The sequence below is a fragment of the Anthonomus grandis genome, chromosome 8 (genome assembly GCF_022605725.1).
Source record: "Anthonomus grandis grandis chromosome 8, icAntGran1.3, whole genome shotgun sequence".
Taxonomy (NCBI): domain Eukaryota; kingdom Metazoa; phylum Arthropoda; class Insecta; order Coleoptera; family Curculionidae; genus Anthonomus; species Anthonomus grandis.
Window position 1 is genome coordinate 32,478,014 of NC_065553.1, and position 21,948 is coordinate 32,499,961.

The 21,948-nt window shown below is 35.2% G+C and overlaps 1 protein-coding gene and 1 long non-coding RNA gene across 3 annotated transcripts in view; both read right to left on the reverse strand.

Moving 5' to 3' along the window:
- The window catches only part of LOC126739969 (uncharacterized), a 122,803-nt gene that overhangs the window by 26,328 nt on the left and 74,527 nt on the right, over positions 1–21,948 (reverse strand). The gene's annotated exons all lie outside the window — the stretch shown is intronic.
- The window catches only part of LOC126739956 (ribose-phosphate pyrophosphokinase 2), a 90,725-nt gene that overhangs the window by 563 nt on the left and 68,214 nt on the right, over positions 1–21,948 (reverse strand). The window lies entirely within an intron of this gene.

Below are 21,948 nucleotides of genomic sequence, written 5' to 3' on the forward strand. Positions count from 1 at the left end.
TGGCGTATTTACTAACCCTAACCCGCTACGGTGCTAACCGATTCCGATTATGGCCGAACGAAAAATTTACAAACCATATCCCGACACAGTTCACTCGTACTGCAGGGAGTTAGGATCAGGAGATTAGTCAACTGCGTTGAATTTCCAATCTAATATTATAATGACCGCTTTTGCAGCACTAATTTAAGAACGTTTAGGAACAAAACAAATTGAAGGCAAAATCACATTGACTGCTGACTGAGAGACAATATATAGGGTATTTTAAATTCGTCCCTCACTAATGGGTTCTCGGTAACCATAGAAGATACGAAGATGGTTAAATTTGGGCAAAGTTGCGCATTTCTGAGCTCAAAAATATGCCTTTGAAAAAATTAAAAACTCCCGATTGGTTCCGAAAATAATCGTGAAAAAAATCGTCGAAATTTTAAAAATGGATTTTAATTTTTTCTGAGCTTATTTATGAGGTGGCGGAATCTGTTTGTAGTATGGTAAAGTGTAAAAATGTTTGTAAGGCTAAAAAACTAGGTCGGTGGTCTACGAGCTCTATCTAGTAATAAAAATAAAAGTGAAACAAATTATTTTATATTTTAATTACACACTTGTGTTGTGCGTAAACTTTTAAACAGTCGAAATACAAAATACTTGGGTTTTTAACATAATCAACAAAATTACGTGGAATGTACAGGGTGGCCCAAATTCGACCCTCATCATTGGGATCTCGGAAACGGTAAGAGATACAGGGTCGATTAAATTATGGCAAAGTTGCATAATTTGATGCTTATTAAAATTCCGTTTAAAAATTTAATAAATTTCTGATACGTTTGCAAATATCGAGAAAAAAAATGACATTTTAAAAATTCGATTTTATTTTTTTCTAAGCTTATTTTTTATCCGATTTTAAAATTATTTGCACTTTGCATTGCCACTTTTTCCGTGCTACATGGTGGTTTTCAATAAAACGTTTCGTCTTTTGCCGACCATCATTAACTTTGTTTTTTTTTATGGGCGCCATATTGGATTTTACATTTTTAAAAGGTACTTTTAAAGTAAAAGTAGCTTTTTATTGATGTATTACGCTTGCATTTCGGAAAAGCGGTTTGGGTACTTCCCATAAGAACCACATGAGAGCGAGAGGAAAAAACTACACATCTGATATGCACGTGCGATACATCGATGAAAAGGTATTAAAAAGGACTTTCTAAAAATGCAAGAATCTAATATGGCGTCCATACACTGTAAAAAATCGAGTGTTAATTTTAACACGCAAAAGTGGTCTATATTGGTCCACACTAGTGCGTGTTAAAATAACCACTGGCAAAAAGTGGTTGTTTTTATTAAAAAAAAAAAACATTTATTTTACCCAATTTAGCGTGTTAATAAACGAACGAAAATAAAATTTAAAAAAACCCCTTCCGTATTGTTAAAAATATATTTTGAGTGTCAAATGTATTTAAATAAAAGTAAAATTTAATCACTCACTTTGGTTTAAATTAAATTTACACAGGTGCTTAAAATATTTATTTCCGGTTAAATATATTTAAAAAAAATAAAAAAGTACCCTTAATTTATGGTTAATTGAGTTATAAAAAATGGTAAATTTATATAACTCACTCATTTACCTAGGGTTAAAATTATTTTTATTAGTGTAATAAAGAATCTATTTAGGTGTAATTTATACTTTAAATAAAATATATTTTCCTTTTTTTCGTGTAATAAGTATTGAATTTAAGGGTTCAAAGTAATTTTTTTTAGTGTATTCTTTTTATAATTGGAGTGTGTTAGCCGAAAAAGAACTAAGCACAATTTTTAATTTACAAAAAAAATATTTATTGTAAGTATTTATTTGTTTAAATAAAAGCTTGAAACTATTTCTAAATAATCTTTGGTACATATATTAAAGATTATTAAGGAAGAGTTTTAAACTATTCATTTGAACAAATACTAATTAACAAGTTAAAAAGTAATTATTTGGCGCCTGGTTCCTTTTCGAATTTATCACCCCAATTATTACATATTGCAACTATTTCGGTTAGTCTGTATATATTTGATAAAAATTTAAAAAAACTAAAAAAAAAACGCAAAACTTCGTATTCCAAACGATTAAAAAAGTTGTTCTAAGAAAGGAGAGCAATTTCTTTTACATTATCTATTAAAGAATAATATAACAAACATAAAAACTATATATTCTGCAACAAAAATATATAGGAACCCATATTTTGAAATATAAAACCTTAAAAAATAATAATTGGAGATCAAATTTAACCTTATAACAAGAGTAGATCTTATACAGATGGAAAAAACACTTATGGCACGTATGGCTTATACATAAATCTCTATCGCTTAATTCCATAAGCTGCAAAAAATGTGATTTTTAAGCTAAGATGTACTTTGGCACTATAAAAAAATATGTTTTTTGAATAGCCTCGGAGCACGCTTACCTTTATAACTCAAACAAAAATCCAAACTAAGCTAAACTAAACACTAAATTAAATTAACGACGTGGAGACGAGATCAGACAGGTCAGGTTCAGGTCGAAGCGTCAAGAAAGTAGAGAGACACAGGGTTGGTAATTTCACGACTTGTAGCAGTAAATCACGCACACGTTTAGTGTTAATTTAACCAGTTTTAAGGGTATATTTACACTGGACGCATTTTTGTTACCAAATAAAAATATTTTAGCACGGCGCGAAGTATTTTAATAGTGTTAATATAAAACGCAAAAAAATAAATTTAAGTCAATATAACCACTTTAAAGTCTTCTTTAAGTGTTAAAAAATACTACATAGTATACTTCATAGTGTTAAATTTAACACTCAAGAAATTTACCACGCTGTTTATTCTTTTTTACCACCCTATTATTTTTTACAGTGTAGGGTTGGTAAATACGCTAAATGGGTACAAATGTACCCCATACATCTCTTTTCTTGCATATTTGCCCAAAAAAAGCTTATTTTTTGTGAAGAATTTTATTTTCTGTTAATAAAAGCTTTGTAAATATTGACTGCCTTTTAAACCACATTTTTTCTCGGTTTTTCAAAAATAAAGTTGTTTGAATAGCCTGGGGTACATTTATACCCCACGTGGGAATGCACACCTACTGGCTTGGCGGTGCTTTGTACTTCGATCCGGCGCGCGCTGCTTCTAAAAATAGACCATTAGTTGATTAGAGTGATCGTTGCAGTGTGCCCACTGCACAGACTTATTTACTGTTTTATTTATTTCAAAGTCATTGAAGTGTTTTGTTTTAGCAGTTGTTTTGCGACTTTTGTGGTATTTCGCTTTTTTAAAATTTAATCAAAAATGTCGAAAGGCTTTAGTGATGCCGAATTAGAACGGCTATTATATGCAGACTCCGATGATGAAATAGGGGAATTTGACGTAATTTTATCTGACGATGAGGAAAGTGACGGGGAACTGGAAATAAATGACGAGGAGTCGGATCTTATTGAATGCAATAGTGACAGTCAAGGCACATCTGTGGAGCAGGAACAGCAAGAGTCTATGGACGGTGGAAATCTATTTTATAAATCTAAAGATGGTACCCAGTGGTCAAAAGTTCCCTATCCTTAGACACGCAGAGGAGCTAAAGATATAATAAAGAATAAACAAGGTCTAACTCCGTATAGTTCAAATTTTACCACTGAAATTGAAGCTTTTTTACTGTTCATGTCAGACAATATATTGAATATCTTAGTAGTTCAAACGAATAGAAAAGCTGAAGAGGTAAGTTTCCTTTTTCATTGACCTTATTTAAAATTTTATTTGATATTATTTATTAGTATTATTAGTTTTCTTTATTTTACTGTTACTTATTAAGAATTATTTTGTTATAGGTAATAAGACAATGGAATGAAAAATATCGCAACGAACTTGGCAGCTTACCGATTCTACGGAAATCAAGACGTACCTAGGAATCCTGCTGATCCAAGGAGCGCTTCAAGCAACCAAGGAGCCCCAAAAAATGTTATGGTGTACAGATGAGAAATATGTCAGGCCTATTATTCCGGCAAGTATGTCACGTAATCGATTTCAGTTGCTTACAGTATTTATTCGATTTGACGACTATTCTACTAGACCTCAGCGTAAGATAAACGATAAATTGGCGCCAATTAGAGAAGTTTTTGATTTGTTTGTTCAGAATTGTATCATGGCCTATTCATCTGGGTCACATGTTACTATAGATGAGCAACTTGTTTCCCTCAGAGGGAGATGTCCTTTTCGAGTTTACATGAAAAGTAAGTCCGATAAATATGGCCTTAAAATTTGGGCAATGGCGGATAGTAAAAATTCGTACAGTGCAAATTTACAGTTGGTAAAATGAATAACAATCCAGAAAAAAATCAGGGTGAGAGAGTGGTTCTGGATCTTGTTAAACCCCTTGGCACTGTATCTGGAGTAACCACTGAGAATTTTTTTACAAGTCTACCACTGGCAGATAAGCTTGCTGAAAAAAAACTTATCCTGTGTGGAACCTCAGAAAAAATAAGTCATACATTCCAAACGAGTTGCAACCCAAATTATTTAGGCCTGAATTTTCTAGTATGTATGCATTCACAAAAGAACATACTATTGTGTCTTATACACCTAGCAAAGGCAAAGCAGTTATTTTATTGTCTACGGAACATCATGATGATACTGTTGCAGATGAAAAATATAAAAATAAACTCCATATTTTATTTCAGCGTATTTCCCTCATAAATCACAATAAACGTAGTACTTGAACCTGATACATTGGTGAAAGCACCATATTCAAAGAAATCTGTAAAAAAGTTTTTTCCCCACCATACCATGCCGCGCGCAGCCATCCTTGGGTTCGGTGGCGTTCATTTTCATTCTTGATTCTGGTGTTGATGCGAGTATAGTTTCTCATTCTCATTCATTCATTCATTGAGCACGTCAGTCAGTTAAGTACATCTTGAAATACACAGCGTGGAACACCAAACTCACTCAACAACAACCAGAGAAGACCAAAAAGCAAGAACGGCGGAGAAAAACGTCGACTCGCCCCCCATCGTCAGTGGGGGGCACAACCAACGCCGAAAAAAAGAGGAAAAGAAATCAATGGACATGTCTGATGGTTATTCTACGGACAGATCAACGAAAAGCGAAGACTGCAAGAGAATGAAAAGCAAACATTCGCAAAGCAACAACAAGCAAACTTCGGACGACTCCTCTAAGTTCCTAAAACCTCAATTTAAATCCCGTGATCCTAGACTATCCAAAACATTAAAAACCACACCAAGAGCCCCGACTTGGGAGTTGGCAAGGCGCCACCCCAGAGTGCGGAGATTGGGAAAAGCGAGGAAGAAGTACGAAAACTCGAGGAGGCAGTTCGGGAACGAGATTTGCAAATTGAGAGGAGTAATAGTGAGTTGCATGAGATTAGGCTTAAAAACTCTCTATTATTATAGATTATCGAGAAAATGCAACTATTCGAACAGAAGATGAATAAGTTAATCTCAGAGAATCATTCTCTCAATGGGCAGATCTCGGACCTAAAACGCAAACTCGGGGAGGTGCTGAACCATAATGAAACCCTTACCATCAAAAATTCCACAATGAATGAGAAACTGACAGAACTGGGGGATCTGGTTAGTGATAAAAATCAAAAGAAACAACCTAAAAATAAAAGAACCAGGGAGGAAGCGGGCCTGTCTCCGACTTCACAAGACGAAGACGAGCCGGCCTCGGAACCGGTGTACCCTGAGATAACCACAAACAGGGAGCTAGTCCCCTCAACATCGTCAGTCTCAGATCTCACCAAAACCGTAAATCCTACTCTACATTAACAAAAAACCCACTCTACATGCTCTTGAATAACCTCTCCTTAGCGGGCAAGGGGAGGAGCACTGATCCCGTCAAAAATATTAACAAAATCCCAAAAGTGGTCTTAAGGGACACAAAGAACTGGGCCGCAAAATACAAGCTATTCTGAGAAAACAAAATAAACATTGTAAAAGTCCAAAAAGATAGACTGGGATTAGCGCTCTTCCCCAAAACCTCAAACGATCACCGTGCACTAACGGGACTACTCAAGGAGGAGGGAATGGAATTCCATTCTTTCTTCCTTGAGGAGGACAGGAAGCTGAACGTAATACTGAGAGGACTTGACCAAAACTTCAAGATAGAAGAGGTCGAGGAGGAGTTGAGTGCAATGGGATTCGACCCGGAAGAACTGGGTTGGTTTAAAACCGGCCCAGGTCGACGGAGACCCACGGACCTCATCAGATTCCTCCCTCGTCCCGAAGGAACAGGAGAATGTGTTTCAGATTGATAGCATTCTAAACATTAGGGTCCGCGTCGAGCGCTTAAGGAATCAGACAATAGAAAACAGGAAGCAAATTGGGCAGTGTCATCGCTGCCAGGAATATGGTCATGTCCTAAGCAATTGCAACGCGAAGCCGCGTTGCCACAAATGCAAGGGCGAACACTTCTACTCAGAATGTGTTAAAAACAGAGCAACCCCGGCTGAGTGTTGCAATTATGGCGGTGACCACCCGGCGAGCTATTGGCGCTGCCCAAAAAACCCAAACATTAAAAATGTAAACAACCAAAAAAAAAAGCTTCGCTGAGACCTTGAGGAAGACCGACGCGGACTCTGAAAACAGGAGGGCGGAGCCAAAGGAGGACAACTCTTCATCGCACATGAAACGTCTAGAGCTCTCGATCAAAAACACAAATCTCCTGAACCTTCTAAGCTTGCCCGACGGGATCTTAGAAAAGAAAATAGACAACCTAATGGCCAAATTAGAAAAATTAAATTCAAACCCGGCTATCAAGCTACTGCTGGGAGTCGAGGTCTAGTCTCTCGCGGTGTACGTTCGCTTCCTTCCCAACGTGCTCAAATCCCATTCCTATTCTTACTAATCACTTAAAAACAAACCGCATATAAAACCCAATCCAACCGTCAAAATCCTAAAATCACACCAAAAAGTACCGTAAAGGACCGGTTACGTTCACACCTCCGCCCGACCTTCTCTCGCTAACCAAAGTTCCGCAATCGAGTTTTGTGTTAATTTTTGTGCTTTTTTGGGAAAATTATGGCCAAAAGAATTATTAGTGATAGTTCTTCGTTGTCGTCGGAGGAGGAAGCCGAAATACGTTCGCTGCAGGCGAAACTTCGCATTATGAAAAATACAAAGAGACGCCGAGTGGAACCCAAGCCTACCAAGGTTTGGTTCCCAGGATCGAGTGACCACCAGATCGCCGCTCATATAGGGCTTATTGGCTCTATTCCTCCACCTCCGCCTCCGCCGTTACCACCGGCGGATGGCCCCTCAACCTCAGCGAACTTTGGAGCAGACACCAGTCACCCCTCTTACATAAATTCGCCAAATGAGGATTGGTTTTTACAGGAGGATTTGGTGGAGGAAAATAGTAAGTCTCGTCACAATTTTCTTTTTCTTGTGCAATGCAAAGTCGTTGTCCGATTTTTCACTTGGAAATTTATTCTCAAGCGCCGAAGTCAAGTCAAAGCCATGCCCCATTGCTCATTTATTAAAAATTGAAAATGGAGGACCACCTCCATTTTCTACCGACCACGCCATCTATGATAGCACATGGTAAATAACTGGTAATGGCGGCGCTTTCACCAAATAAGGGAAAAACTGTTTTTCTTTGATTTGGGGGCTTGAGATGTAAAATTTTGAACGATTAGTATCGGTCAAATTGTTTTCAGGACATTCAGATGTAGAAAATCAGGATCCTGAATTGGATCCGCGATTTGTAGCGTTCCTTGGACTTGAAGAACCCGTGGACGATTCGGGAGAGAGGATCCATCAAAGTTTGACGGATACATGGTCCATAATTATTGGGAAAGGGCTGTCAAAAGAGACAAGGCAGACCTTAATTACCCAATATCCTCCTCCTAAAAACTGTTTGACAGTGAATGCTCCGAAATTAAACCCGGATATTAGGATTAACATAAATCCAGTGGCCGAAAAGAGAGATGCCAGAAAAGCAGATCTTCAAAGCCAGTTGGGGGCAGCACTTTCAGGCATCGGAACGGCTGTCACGAGGTTGCTGAACCCAAGGACCATTTCAGATGAAGACAGGCTCGTTTTGGTAGAGAGGTTGAGCGATGGGGGGCGTTTATTGGCTGATGCCCAATTTGGTGAATCAACTAGCAGAAAGGCTTTGCTATTGAATATGGGGTTTAAAAAGAAATTAAAAGAAAATTATAAGGAGATCATAATGGCTTCTGAGGTGGACAAGTTTTTGTTTGGCAACAATTTAGCCGAGGTTGTCGAGAAAAATAGAACCCTATATAAAAATAGCAAAGGGCTAATGGAGACACGAGGGTTCAATATCCCTTCAGGAAGCAAGCAGAGGACCAGGTATACAGGTCCTTTAAACTCTAGGGGCCCGTCTTCCTACCAACCATCAAAGAGGGGAGACGGGCAGTGGAGGGGGAAGGTAGACAGCAGGGTACCCAGACAGAGGGTGAGCTACCGCCCGAGGCAGCAGCAACAACAACCACAGCAGATGTACAACAGGCCTCGGACATACCCAAAGAAAGGAGAAAGGAAGCTATATTAGAGCCGGTGAGTAATTCTGCTGGTCGGTTAAAATATTTTAAAAACGTTTGGGAGCCTTTTTGTAAGGATAGTGTTGTTATTTCCTGGTTAGACGGTTTTAAAATTCCATTTAATGGAGAAGTGGTTCAAGTTAACACACCAAAACCTCATAAGTGCTCCCCATCTGAAAGGTGTAGTATTCTTTCTTCGCTACAGCATTTAGAGAAAATTGGGGCAATTTCATCATGTAAAGCTGTAAAGGGACAATTTATTTCTAATATTTTCTTAGTCCCCAAGTAAGATGGTACTCAAAGACTTATTTTAAATTTAAAATGTTTAAATATGTTTGTTAATACAAATCATTTTAAACTGGAGGACCGAAAGTTGGCGGCAAATTTAATGTCAAAAAATTGTTACATGGCCACTTTGGACCTTAAGGAGGCATATTTTTAATCCCAATTTCCTCCAAGTATAAAAAATACCTAAGATTTTATTTTGACTCAAAACTGTACGAGTTTAATTGTATGCCTTTTGGTTTGAGTGTGGGTCTTCACAAAATTATTAAGACCTGTTTTGAGTCATCTTCGGTCTCCGGGTTACTGGTCGGTGAACTATTTAGATGATTTTTTGATCTTTGGAGATGATATAGAAAAATGCAAAGCAAACAGACAGATAACCTTAAGAACTTTACAAGATTTAGGTTTTATCATCAATTTTGAAAAAAGTTGCCTTGCTCCCCATACAGTTTGTAAATTTTTAGGGTTCAATTATGATTCTATTGGATTTGGCTTGGGCCTACCTCTGGACAAAATTATTAGAACTTCTAATTTGAGAAGTAAGTTCCAGAAAATTAAGAAATGCACAATAAGGGAGTTTGTTAAATTTTGTGGGGTTCTTGTATCCGTTTGTCCTGCCATCCCATACAGTTGGCTATATACAAAAGAATTTGAAAGGGAAAAATTTCTTGCTTTGCGAAGAAATAATGATAATTATGACGCTCATATGCTTGTTTCGCAAAAATTGTATGCAGATTTTCAGTGGTGGCAGGACAGTTTAAAATATCCATTTTGTAAATTAGCTTCTTTTAATTTTGTTTTGGAGATTTATTCAGATGCAAGCATGTCTGGATGGGGTACTGTATGTGGAAAGGATAGAGCAAGGGGAGTTTGGAGCTCTGTAGAGAGAGATATGAGTATAAATTTTCTTGAATTATCAGCAGCTTTTATGGCCCTTAGTTGTTTTGCCTCAGAATCCCAAAATTGTGAGATTTTATTGAGGATTGATAACACCACTGCGATATCTTACATTAATCGAATAGGAGGGGTTCAATATCCTAGTTTAAACAAAATTACTCGTAGGATATGGCAGTGGTGTGAAAGTAGAAAATTTTTTATATATGCCTCATACATAAGCTCTCGGGAAATTTTTGAGGCAGATTTTGAATCTCGGAACCAAAAAGAAAATATAGAATAGGAGCTCTCCCAAGAAATATTTGATGATGTTATATCTAAATTAGGGGTACCCGAGATAGATTTGTTTGCCAGTAGGATTAATACAAAATGCAACAAATTTATTTCCTAGTTCAGAGATCCCGATGCCTTTTTAGTTAATGCTTTTACTCTTTCTTGGGAGACACATTATTTTTATGCTTTTCCTCCCTTTTCATTAATTCCCAGAGTTTTAAATAAGATTAAGGCAGATAAAGCCAAGGGAGTAGTAGTAGTTCCTTATTGGCCCAGCCAGGCATGGTATCCTGAATTTAAGAGTTTATTAGTTTCGGAACTACTGATTATTCCGCCAGCAAAAGAACTTCTTTTTTCGCCTTCTAGAGATTCTCATCCCCTGTGGAAGACGCTTTCCCTGGCAGCAGGAGTATTGTCGAACAAGCCTTCATAATTAAGGGCATTCCTTCCGACGCTCTGACTGTGATGAGAGCTTCAGTCACTGAATCAACGTGGCGCCAATACAACTCGGCTCTGAAGGTATGGTGGGAATTTTGTAAAGGGAAGCAGGTACCATTTACATGTTCAGTTCCCTTTCTATTGAATTTTTTTACGGAAAATTTTAATCAAGGGAAAAGCTTTGGAACCTTAAATACTTTCAGAACAGCTATAGGTATTATTTTGAATCCCAGTATTGTTAATGATGTAATAATTAAAAGATTTTTCAAGGGTATTCAGAACTTAAGACCCTCTAGACCAAAGTATGATGAAACATGGGATCCAGAAATTGTTTTTTCATATTTAGCAACTCTTTACCCAAATAATGACCTCTCCTTAAGAGATTTAACCTATAAGACAATAACTTTATTAGCCCTTGTTACTGCGCATAGAGTACAAACATTATCTCTGATTGATGTTCGAAATATTAAAAGAAGTGAAAATGGTTTTCAAATTAAAATTCCCGATAGGATAAAGACGTCGGGAAAAAACAAATTACAGCCTCTGTTAAGGATTGACAGACATGATGACCCGAAAAGATGTCCGTATTTAACCTTATCAAGCTACCTAGAGAAAACTAGCGTTATTAGGGCATCAAATAAAAGACTGTTCCTCTGTTTTAAATAAACCTTTTGGAGCGGCATCCCCGCAGACCTTAAGTCGTTGGATAAAAGCTGTTTTAAAAATTAGCGGGGTCAATCAATAACGCCTCTACAAAAAGACAAAGCGCTCCAAAAAATTTTGTTCGTGACGTCACACGTTTGGGCCATGCACTTCGGGTTAATTTTCGCGTGAAATCAGCTGTTGACGCTGCCGGTGTTCGTCCACGGAAGGCTGCCTGCAACGCTGCCAGACATTGCAGATTGCCGTGAACGTTAGGATTATTATCTTATTATCTTAAAATAATTAAATCTATATCTTTTACTTTACAATTTAGTTAAAAAAAAAGAGTGCATCGTTATTTCTCTTTTTATAATTTAAACTTCCATTTTTTCAAATTTTATCATTTATCTAATACCTTGTTACTTGCCAATAGGAGTTCTTTCTATATAAATCTGACAACGGCGCATCTACTAGTTGTGCCACCTGATGAAACGAGAGGTTAGGTTGTTTATATTTATGTACACTCTTCGCGTACTTTTAAATCGTAAAATCGTAATTTCGGACTAGAAAAATCCTCGGAAAAACCGGTTCTCGGTCGCGGTTTTATTTGTTTATATCAGACCTTAATACTTTAGTTGGTGTTTAATTTAATGATTTTCTCCTAGTTCGGCTTGTAGTTTATACCAGAGTGTAAATATGCCTCAAAAGTGTTGTGTTCCGGGTTGTAACGGAAACTATAAAAACGGACCTAAAGTGCATGTCTTCGATTTTCCTAAGGATAATACCTAAATCTAAGGGAAAAATGGTTAAAAGCCATATACAGAGATGACCTTGAGCCCACAAACAACACCAAAGTATGTGAAGCTCATTTTCCAGAACGTAGTATAATAAAGAGTACTTTATTATACGTTTTATTATACATATTAAGTTCAAGATTCCAACACAGGTAAAATTTTTACAATAGAATTACTAAAACCATGACTGAAACTTTTGAAAATTTTTTTATAAAGCGAGCCAGTTTGTGTTTTAACATCAAAATTTAAAACTCCATATACTTTCCATAGTTTAGATGATTTATATGCAATACTTGAAGCAATAGACCTTACTATTATTACCCTGCCTTTGGAGGAAAATGTTACCAATAATGACAACCCTGACTGTGACTTAAATCTGCCATCTACAAATACTGCTACCGAGACTGCTACCAATACCCTTGGCAATACTATTCTCGACCATGCCAAACCATCAAATGACATAAATAAAATGAAATGTGTGTTCGATTTTGTGTCAAACATACTAAAAAGTTTTAAAAACATTGAAGACAACAAAATAGTGCATTCTTTAGATTTTATTTGTGAACAATTAGCTTTGCTTACAACTGCAAAGGAAAGGTACAGATATTTAAGTAGTACAGTAATTTTGACTTCTATAATCTATACTATTAGTCCTCATGTGTACAAGTATTTAAGAGATTATGGATCCCTAATTTTACCACATCCTCAAACTATAGTGGGTATTTGTAACAAACACATGACCGATCCCCACATAGATGAAAAAAAAATGTTTTTAACTTATGCCCGAAATGTGTTTAGTTTACCAAAGGATCATGGGAGATTTGTGACACTACTTTTTGATGAAATTCATATTGATCCTTACATGGACTATAAAGGGGGTAATATCACTGGAACATCAGTCAATAATAAGTCCCTAGCTTCCTCGGCATTTACTTTTATGATTACAAGTGTGTGTTCCAGCTTTAAGGAAGTAGTTCACATAGCTCCCATCTCCAAAATTACATCAGGCATACTTTATAATTTTATTAAGACAATTATTGAAAATTTAGAGGAGATTGGGTACATAGTTTTTTAATAGTGTGATAATAATGCCATTAGTCATTTTTCAACTGCAGACCAACTTAGCATTGTTTATCCTCATCCCATAGATAATCAGAGACCATTATTTTACCTATTTGACACAGTTCACTTACTTAAATGTGTATTTAATAATTGGCTTAACTCTAAACCAGACCAAACATTTTATTTTCCTGATTTTGACACCTCGAAGAAAAAATGTGCTTCTTTTTCTGCAATTAAAAAATTACATGAACTGGAGTATACCTAAGCTTTTTAAGCTTTTAAAGCGGGACCGTCGACAGTCTATCGGGTCGGAGACTGTATCCCCTCCACAATGATTGCGTCACACTAGTGGCCGGCGGAAATCGCGCATCGCGCCTCGCTTTTTAAATATTACTATTGCAATAATACTACACAGTGAGCGTTTTGGGGCCCAAATGGAAAATTCGTTTTGAAACAGTTTTTCAATATAACCGATACTTCAACACTCAAAGCATCAGTGATTAACAGTACCACTAATAATACTATTATTAATACACTTAATGATTCTTTGTTGTATAACGAAATAAGCATATCTGATAATGATTTAAGATATGACTCGAGTATGCCAAAGATTATTTTAATAATATAATTATAACCATGTACACTTTGTTTCAAACTATTATTTCTGAATGATACGAAAAGACATTTTTAAATTTTAATGAATTTTCCTACAAAATCATTTTTAAAACACTTGCGTTAAAAAACTGGAGGTAGCAAATTTTGAAATGGATAAATACAATTGTGACTGTGGTAACAACTTACCGACACTTAATGAAAAATGTATTAATACCTTTTCAAATATCCTTTTAAATAATTATAGCAAGACCAAAAATAATATTATCGAGGAAGATTTATTAAAAAAAAAAGTTGGAAAAAAAAGAGAATTCGAAAATGTACTGAAAGCCAATGATCTTTAATTTGCTATTTTTTAATTTGTTTATGTTTTTTGTTTTATGACTAATTTACCCACCTTTTCACTTGATGAATTTAAACTTTTATTTGATTTAGTTTTTGTAGGTAATTATTTTTGTTTAGATATTAATTAAGTATATTTATAAATTATTTTTTTGTTACCTATATATTTTTGTTTTTGTACAAAAACTTTAAATGGTTTGTGTATAATATTTTGAGTTATTTTTTTTTCCGGAAAATATATTATTTGAAATAAAACGTGTCTAATAATTATCTTGTTTTAACATAATTTTATCCTAGGCAATTGTGAGATATTATGTTCATTTTCTTGAAATAATTAGCAATTCAAAATTTTAGATATTTTTTTTTACTTACTGTAAGGCTTAAAAATAAAAAGTAACTTTTTAAATTTATGGCTAAAAATATTCCATGTCCAATAATTTTTACTTCAACTTACTACGAGTAATTGTTTCCAAGATATTTAAATTTAAATATATTTTCGACGCCGCTCTGTGTGTTAATTAAACGGGGCAAAGCTGCAATACACGGCCACTAACGTGACGTCACGCCAACCAGTCTCCGGCCCGATAGACTTTCGACGGTCCCGTTTAAAGTTAATATATGTATTTATGTGTATATAATAACATTTTTTACTACTTGATGGTATAAAAAAAAATAAAAAAATACCTAAATACATATGTTGAATTTTGGTGCAGATGTAGGGGAGTTGGGAGTCTGCATTTAATATTACACCATAATATTTCACCTGACATTCAACCAGAACTAAAACATACCTCTGAATGTTTCCTGAACTCTATTCTATTCCTAGCATTTTTTAAAATAAGCCAAATATTGAGATATTAGCATATGAAATCCCTTGGTTTTTAAAAATCGGTGGCCCACATCGATGACGTCACGCGCCAAGCGGATATTTTTCCGGCTCATAGCACTCGACATGCTGCCACTTCTGCAGCATTCAGATCTGGCGTGCCTGTGGACGTTATAAGAAAGACAGCGGGGTGGACCACCCAGTCTACCACATTCTCTAGGTATTACAATAAGCCTCTAGTAAGAAAGGACAATACTTCTTAGATTGGTTAGTGTATAGGAATATACATACAAAAATGTATAATTTATAAGATTTTGTTAAGTGTAATTATATTAGATATAGATTTATTCTTTTGTCAATATTAAAAAAACATGTTCTTATTCAATGAGTGGTATTTCGGTTATAAATTTGTGCTGGAAAAGCTATTTTACAACAAACTGTATGTATGTATTAACACTTATTTTAAAGCTCTACGTTTTTTGTGATTTATGAGGAAAATACGTTGAAATAAAATTACAAGATCAAACGAACTTACCTGAAGTGAAGTTCGATCTTGATTTAATGAAGCGTATTTCCCAAAGTAAATCACTCTCCCTCCCGTTTCTCTCTAATAAAGGAAAAATGTTAATTCGTTTATGTATTATACCGTACCCAAAATATTTGTTATAAAAAATTGCTTCTAAGTAAATGAAAATGGACGCCACCGAAGCCAAGGATGGCTGCGCGCAGCGCGGTATGGTGGGGAAAAAACTTTTTTACAGATTTCTTTGAATATGGTGCTTTCACCAATATATTAGGTTCAAGTACTACGTTTATTGTGATTTACTTCTGGAAATACGCTTCATAAAATCAAGATCGAACTTCACTTCAGGTAAGTTCGTTTGATCTTGTAATTATACTTCGTTGTAATGATACAAATGGTGTTGTAGACACCACAGATAAAATGGTAAAGCAATACTCTGCTCGCAGAATTTACAATCGATGGCCAATGGCAATTTTTGGCCAATTATTAGGTATTGCGGCACTAAACTCTTTTATTTTATGGGACATCAAGTATCCAAAAATCAAAAAATCTAAGGACGACCGACGATATTTCTTGCTTCAGTTAGGAGAATCTTTGGTAAAAGAATATATTGTACGAAGATATAATAACTCAGGACGCTTGAGCAAGATGCTAAGGCAGTATATGCGCGATGTTGTTCCAGACTTGGCGTCTCCTCCAGTTGAAAACCAAAATGAAAGACTTAAAAGTGGACGTTGTTATCTCTGTGATCGAAATAGACATCGCAAATCTAGACAACTTTGTAAGGAGTGTCAAAATTTCGTATGGGCGGAACACCATGTAAAAGAAGTGACGAGTGTTAAGTGCAAAGAAAATTTACTATGTTTTTTTATAATTTGATTAGTTACAAGTTTATTTTATGTATTTGTATAATTAAAAACATGTAAATGTATCAGAAGTTTCATTTTCATGATGGGGTACAAAGTACCCCACTTGGGACTTTACGTAACTTTTCTAACGTGGGAAGACGAAGGTTAAGGTCAACCTTATATAAACTTTTAAAACATTTAAAATTTACGTATAAAAAACGTGGTCGCAATAGTATCCTACTAGATAGGGCAGAAATTTGCCGATGGAGGAAAGATTATTTGGTAGCAATAAAGGCTTACAGGAATGAGAAACGTAAAATATAATATTTAGACGAGACCTGGGTAAATGCTGGTCATACAACGTCAAAAGCTTGGGTGGATGAAATTTTGACATCGTCAAGAAGAGCATTTATGGATGGACTTTCAACAGGGCTCAAAAATCCTGCAGGTAGGTGGGTTAAAAAAATTATAAAATATGTTGGTTAATATATTTTTTTTTTGTTCAGGAAAAGAAAAAAGGCTAATAATTTGCCATATTGGCAGTATTGATAGATTCGTTAATGATGCTTTTTGGTAGTCATGTAAAATTCTCGAGCACGTAATTTAAAAGAATGTTCCTTGAGCACGAACGAGCATGAACGAGAATAAACAAGCATAAACGAAAAAAACCTGAGAATTTATGTTTGGGATGTGGTAAAGTATTCAAAAACTTTTTTTTCATGATTTTTTCTCAAAATGCTCAAAATGCCTAGAAAAATGCTCAATATTCTCCTAATGCTTTGTAAAATACCGACACTGATTTATTGTTCTAACTTTATAAAAACCTTAACATCATAATATTCATAAATCCGGATAGAATAAGAATATTCATCATAAATAACCAAATATTATATCTAAAGGGGTTTTTAAAGAATATACAAGAATTTATGTTACCGATCAGGTTTGATATTATATTCTTAAAAACTGAGCATAGTTTGTGGGCTATGCTATGTGAATACAAATACAAAGCAGGTAAAGTAACATGAAAATAACATGAGAAACGTTTTATGATGTAAGAAGTAAAAAGTAACTCGAAAAAAAGTATATAAAAAAATAAACTGCAATCTGCAATAAACCAAAAATACAGTTTTAACATAACTCAGGTACTCTAATTGTGGATCAATATCAAGATCAAAAGTAGTCAAGCCCATCGAAACTTTCTGGCCCGATGCTACTATTGGAATCGAAATCGTGAACACTGTAGGCCCCGCTCTCTTCGTCATCGAACTCATCAGTCTCTGAACTCTCGTGTTGTTAAACGCAACACAAACTGAACAAAAAATGCATAAATAACATGCAAAAACTACAGTCGGCATTGCTACAAAAGAGATCGGCCGTGATATTCGGGGAACCGCCGCTGTCAGTGCCGGCGCCGCTTTGTCTTTGTGATTGATGCTGTTGCCGACGCCGACAGTAGTTTTTGTAAATAAAGCGCGCCCAATACGGAATCGTGCTGAAAATTCTCTGGCGAACGCTCGCGCACGAGAGAACGATCTATCTTGCGCGCACGAATGATTTATCGGGCGCGAACGTGCGCGAATATTCGCCATAGCACGAAGGGAACGTTCCTTCGTTTACATCACTACTTTTTGGAGTTTCGAATCGAAAAAGACAGGCGATTATCACGAGGAAATGAATGGGGAGTCATTCGAACAATGGTTTTCTAAAACTTTGCCCATGCTTGACGACAACAGCGTCATAGTTTTAGATAATGCCCCATATCACTCACGGAAGCTTGAAAAAGTCCCAACAAGTAATGGGCTTGGAAATTAAAAAAAAATATATATATATATTTTCCTAAAAATAAATACAACATAAGTTTATAAGAGCAATGACGTTTATTTCAAGTTGTTAGGGTAAGTATTTGCAAAGTTATAAGGCTGCTAGTCTGGGGTTTTTTTATACCTCCCGAGATTCCGCCCCAATTACGCGCTACGTCATAGACGCCGACGCGACGCGACGTGTATTATAGAGCGCTCGCTAGCCAGCCAGCCACAGCCTAGTGCCCAGGCGTTATTTTGACAGGGTGGTTTTGTTTGTTGACATTTTAACTTTTATTATTGACGTATTTTGCTTGTTGACTAATTACAATGGAGCAGAGATTTGTTCGTGGTCAGTCAGATATGCCATTATATGCCTAAACGTAAATATTTTAAAACTATAAATTCTATTCAAAAATAATTAAAAATAAACTTTTACTTTGACACCCTGTTTTTCAAAAACTAAGCATTTTTCTTGACAAGGAAAATGAGTGGGCCTGTAATCACACACCTGAAACGAGCTGTTTGCCACCAAATCTGCAAAAATGTCATCTGGCAATTATTTTTCCTACGAAATTTAAATTAAAACACTGAACATTCCACTTTGATGTAATAAAAAAGTATAGATTTAATCAAAAATTTTACTTAAAAAAAACAAGAATCGCTTAAAATACACTGAAAAACAAGTAAGCGTGTCACCATAATGCGAGAACAATTCGGCTCACTTCGTTAACATTGTAAATATAGGCTAATACCGGTCCAACCATTTTCCTTGTCTAAGGCGTTTTTCGACATAGAACATATGTACATATGAACTTATTAAAATATTTTTAAAAGCTCTACATTTCATTAAAGTTGCTGCTACAAAAATTTGACTTACCCTTTATATTAAAAAGACATAAAACTTAACTTCTGTTGTTTTACTTTTTTAATTTACCGTGAAAGTAATGTAAAAATATAAAAATTGGGTAATTTTCTATTGGGTAATGCTATTAAATCGAAAAACTGAACGCAACCAGTGACCAACCCTCATATTAGTATTTATTTCATCCCACTTCCAAAAAAAACCTGGAAAACGGAGCATTTCCGCAAAAAAAAAAATTGTTATGCATAGTATTCTTATGTAGAATCATTCTAAAAAACATTTTTTTTCGTAACTTGCTATTTCCGCTTAGCAAAACTTTAAATTTTAATAAACGTCTCTATTTTCTTACTATACTAAAATATCCATAAAAACTAACTATTCAAATGATTTTTTATCGATCCTATACCTATTATGACAAAACATTTTAATTTAGTTATAGCAGACCCTGTAAGTTGTAAGTTTACTAGTATGTAGTAGTAAAAAGACTGTTTCCGTATTTTCTCTACTCTGGGTACACTAATAAATACTTTATTTGGAGTAGTTTTTGTCGTATTTCTACACCTTGGCACAATACAATATTTATAGCGGGTATGTGGAGCAGACATTTTGAAAAACACAAACAACAGCAAAAACATGCATAATAATATTAACAAAGCAGCGTGAGCGGTCGACATGCTAGCGTCGGTCGTCGCGTCAAAATTAAACATGACCTATTTCTTCGAACTTTGAAAATTAATTATGAAGTAACTATAAATGCTAGAGCACTGAAATAAATTGCTAAATTTAAGTTGGAGCCTGCTCTTTTTTACTAAAAAATAATCGAATTGTCGTTTCCAAGCTCATTCAAGAAAAGCCGACATTCAAAACTGGCTCCGTTTGAAGAAACTCGAGTTTAATGAAACAATGCTAAAATAGGTATCAGCTTTGGTTTTCAGCTTTTGGTATCAGATATTGTAAAAGAACGTAAGTCGCGATACAATAAGTACAGGGTGTCCCATTAAGAATGTTCCTCGGCTGTATCTCAGGCCGCAATAATCGTAGAGCGTTGAAAAAAAAAATTAGTATAAAAGTGGCCAAAAAAAAAAATAGCTGGAAAATATTTTGAAGTTCATTGGTCAACCGCTAGAGGGCGTTCTAGCTACTTAAAAACTTTAAAGTCTATTTTTTCCAAAAAACCTTTAATAACTTGCATCCCAAAATATTATCGAAATAATCTACAAAGTATTCCTGACAAAAATGTTTTGACAACCATTTCTGTCAAATGTCAAATAAAGTGGTGGGGAGAGTTTCTATCTTAAATGAGAAAAATGGTAAGAAGTAGGCTTTGGCTGCACCGATTTTTTTAAAACAAAAACTTTTATTTAATAGCTCTTTTAGCAAAAAGATATTATTGGAAAATTTTTCTAAAACCCGCTAGGGGGCGTCTACTTCTAACTTACGCTATTCGACTGATTATTTTAAGAAACTCAAATGCAACCATGTGTGTTTTTTTACGGTATTAAGAGCGGAGAACAAAGCTTAACAATTTAGTAAAAACCGCATTTTGATATCACGTCTTTAACTAAAGTTATACTCTATTTCAGAAGTGTGTAGAGCAATAAAACCTCATTAGGTATGCAAAAGTGGTACCTGGTGATCCACCAGTATTTTATGCCACTACCTTAGTTGGGTATTAGTTTCAATGTAAAATTCTTTCTTTTCGTTAGTCACATCCCTAGAATAGTCATTATAGCTGACTATGTAAATTGTCTCTATATATACGGTCGTCGTTAGGTTAAGTTTAGCATTAGTTCCGTGTCAAAGCTCGCTGTTCGGGATTATTGTTCACCATACGTTTGTACTCCTAGTTAACCTTATTTTAATAAATGTTTTTTAAAAGAAGCTCCGTCGATCTTGTTATTTAACTGGCGCTGCGAACAGGAAAGCGCAATTTCGTCCTTTATCGGAAGTTCCGTTGTGCGAAAGTGAATTTTAATTCTTCATGCGCTACCAAAAACATTGAACTGCAAAGGTGTTTCAACATTTTTAGTGGAAAATAGACAGAATTTTTTTTTCCAACTAAATATAGAGATTGCAGTTCTGCGGACATTGGTGGTAAAACATAACCGTAGCTGTGTGTTAAACCATATCCTATCTAGACCAGTTCGACGTTATCCAGGCATAAGATTGGTACCATTTGAGGAAAATTGTTGCAGTATAGACTCTGTGGATCAAACCATGTCACCATTGTAAGTAATTGCCAAATTGCCATTTAATGTCTGACGCTTCTGCTCGATTGAGAAAAATTTTGTTAAAAAATAGGGTTACTTTAGGGTTAAATTTCATTAATTCTGATAGTGATTCAGATAGCTCAGAAAACTCAGACGTAGAAGAAATTAATTTAGATAGTACTTTAACACCTGTGACACAGGAAACTTCTGAAGTTCAAGAAGAACTTATTTCATTATTAAACAAATTAAATTTAAATAATAATACAATGGAAAATATTAGATTTTTCACTTCTCTTTTACCGATGTTCTCAGGAAACCAGGAACATCTAGAAAGCTTTATTAGAGCTATAGATGAATTTTACAATTTGTATTACATTACCGCAACTTATGACCATCAAAGAAAAGTTGTATTAGCTGCGATTAGGTTAAAGTTAGTTGATAGTGCACAAAGTTTCTTATTGTCACGCCCAGATTTAAATGACTGGCCTTCAATCAAAACAGAATTAAGAAAAAAGTTTGGTGATCCCGTGACATATTTGATTTTGTTACAGCAATTACAGTATATTAAAAGAAATAAAGGTGAAATGATTTTAGAGTTTGTTGAAAGATTAAAATGTTTTATGCAAAGAATTATCTGCAAAATAAATGCCCAAGTTGAACATGAAGCTTCAAAATTATTACTTTTAAGTCAAGCCGAAACGACATCAGTTTTAATTCTTACAGCAAACTCACCACAAACACTAAAAACGATGTTAATACTTAAACAACCTCAAACCTTAAATGATGCTTATGCTCATGTTGTAAATTTTAATATTATAGAGTCACAAATAAGCTTTACTAACCATCATTCTAACCTCCCAAATCCGAATTACAATCCCACTCATAGAAATACAAATGCAGGCCCACATAACCAACATTTCAGCGTAAATCATCAAGCCCGTGCCCCAGTCCCACCCCCTTTCCCTAGCCAACCAGTTTTTGTACAACCACGACCTACCCCAAGGCGTT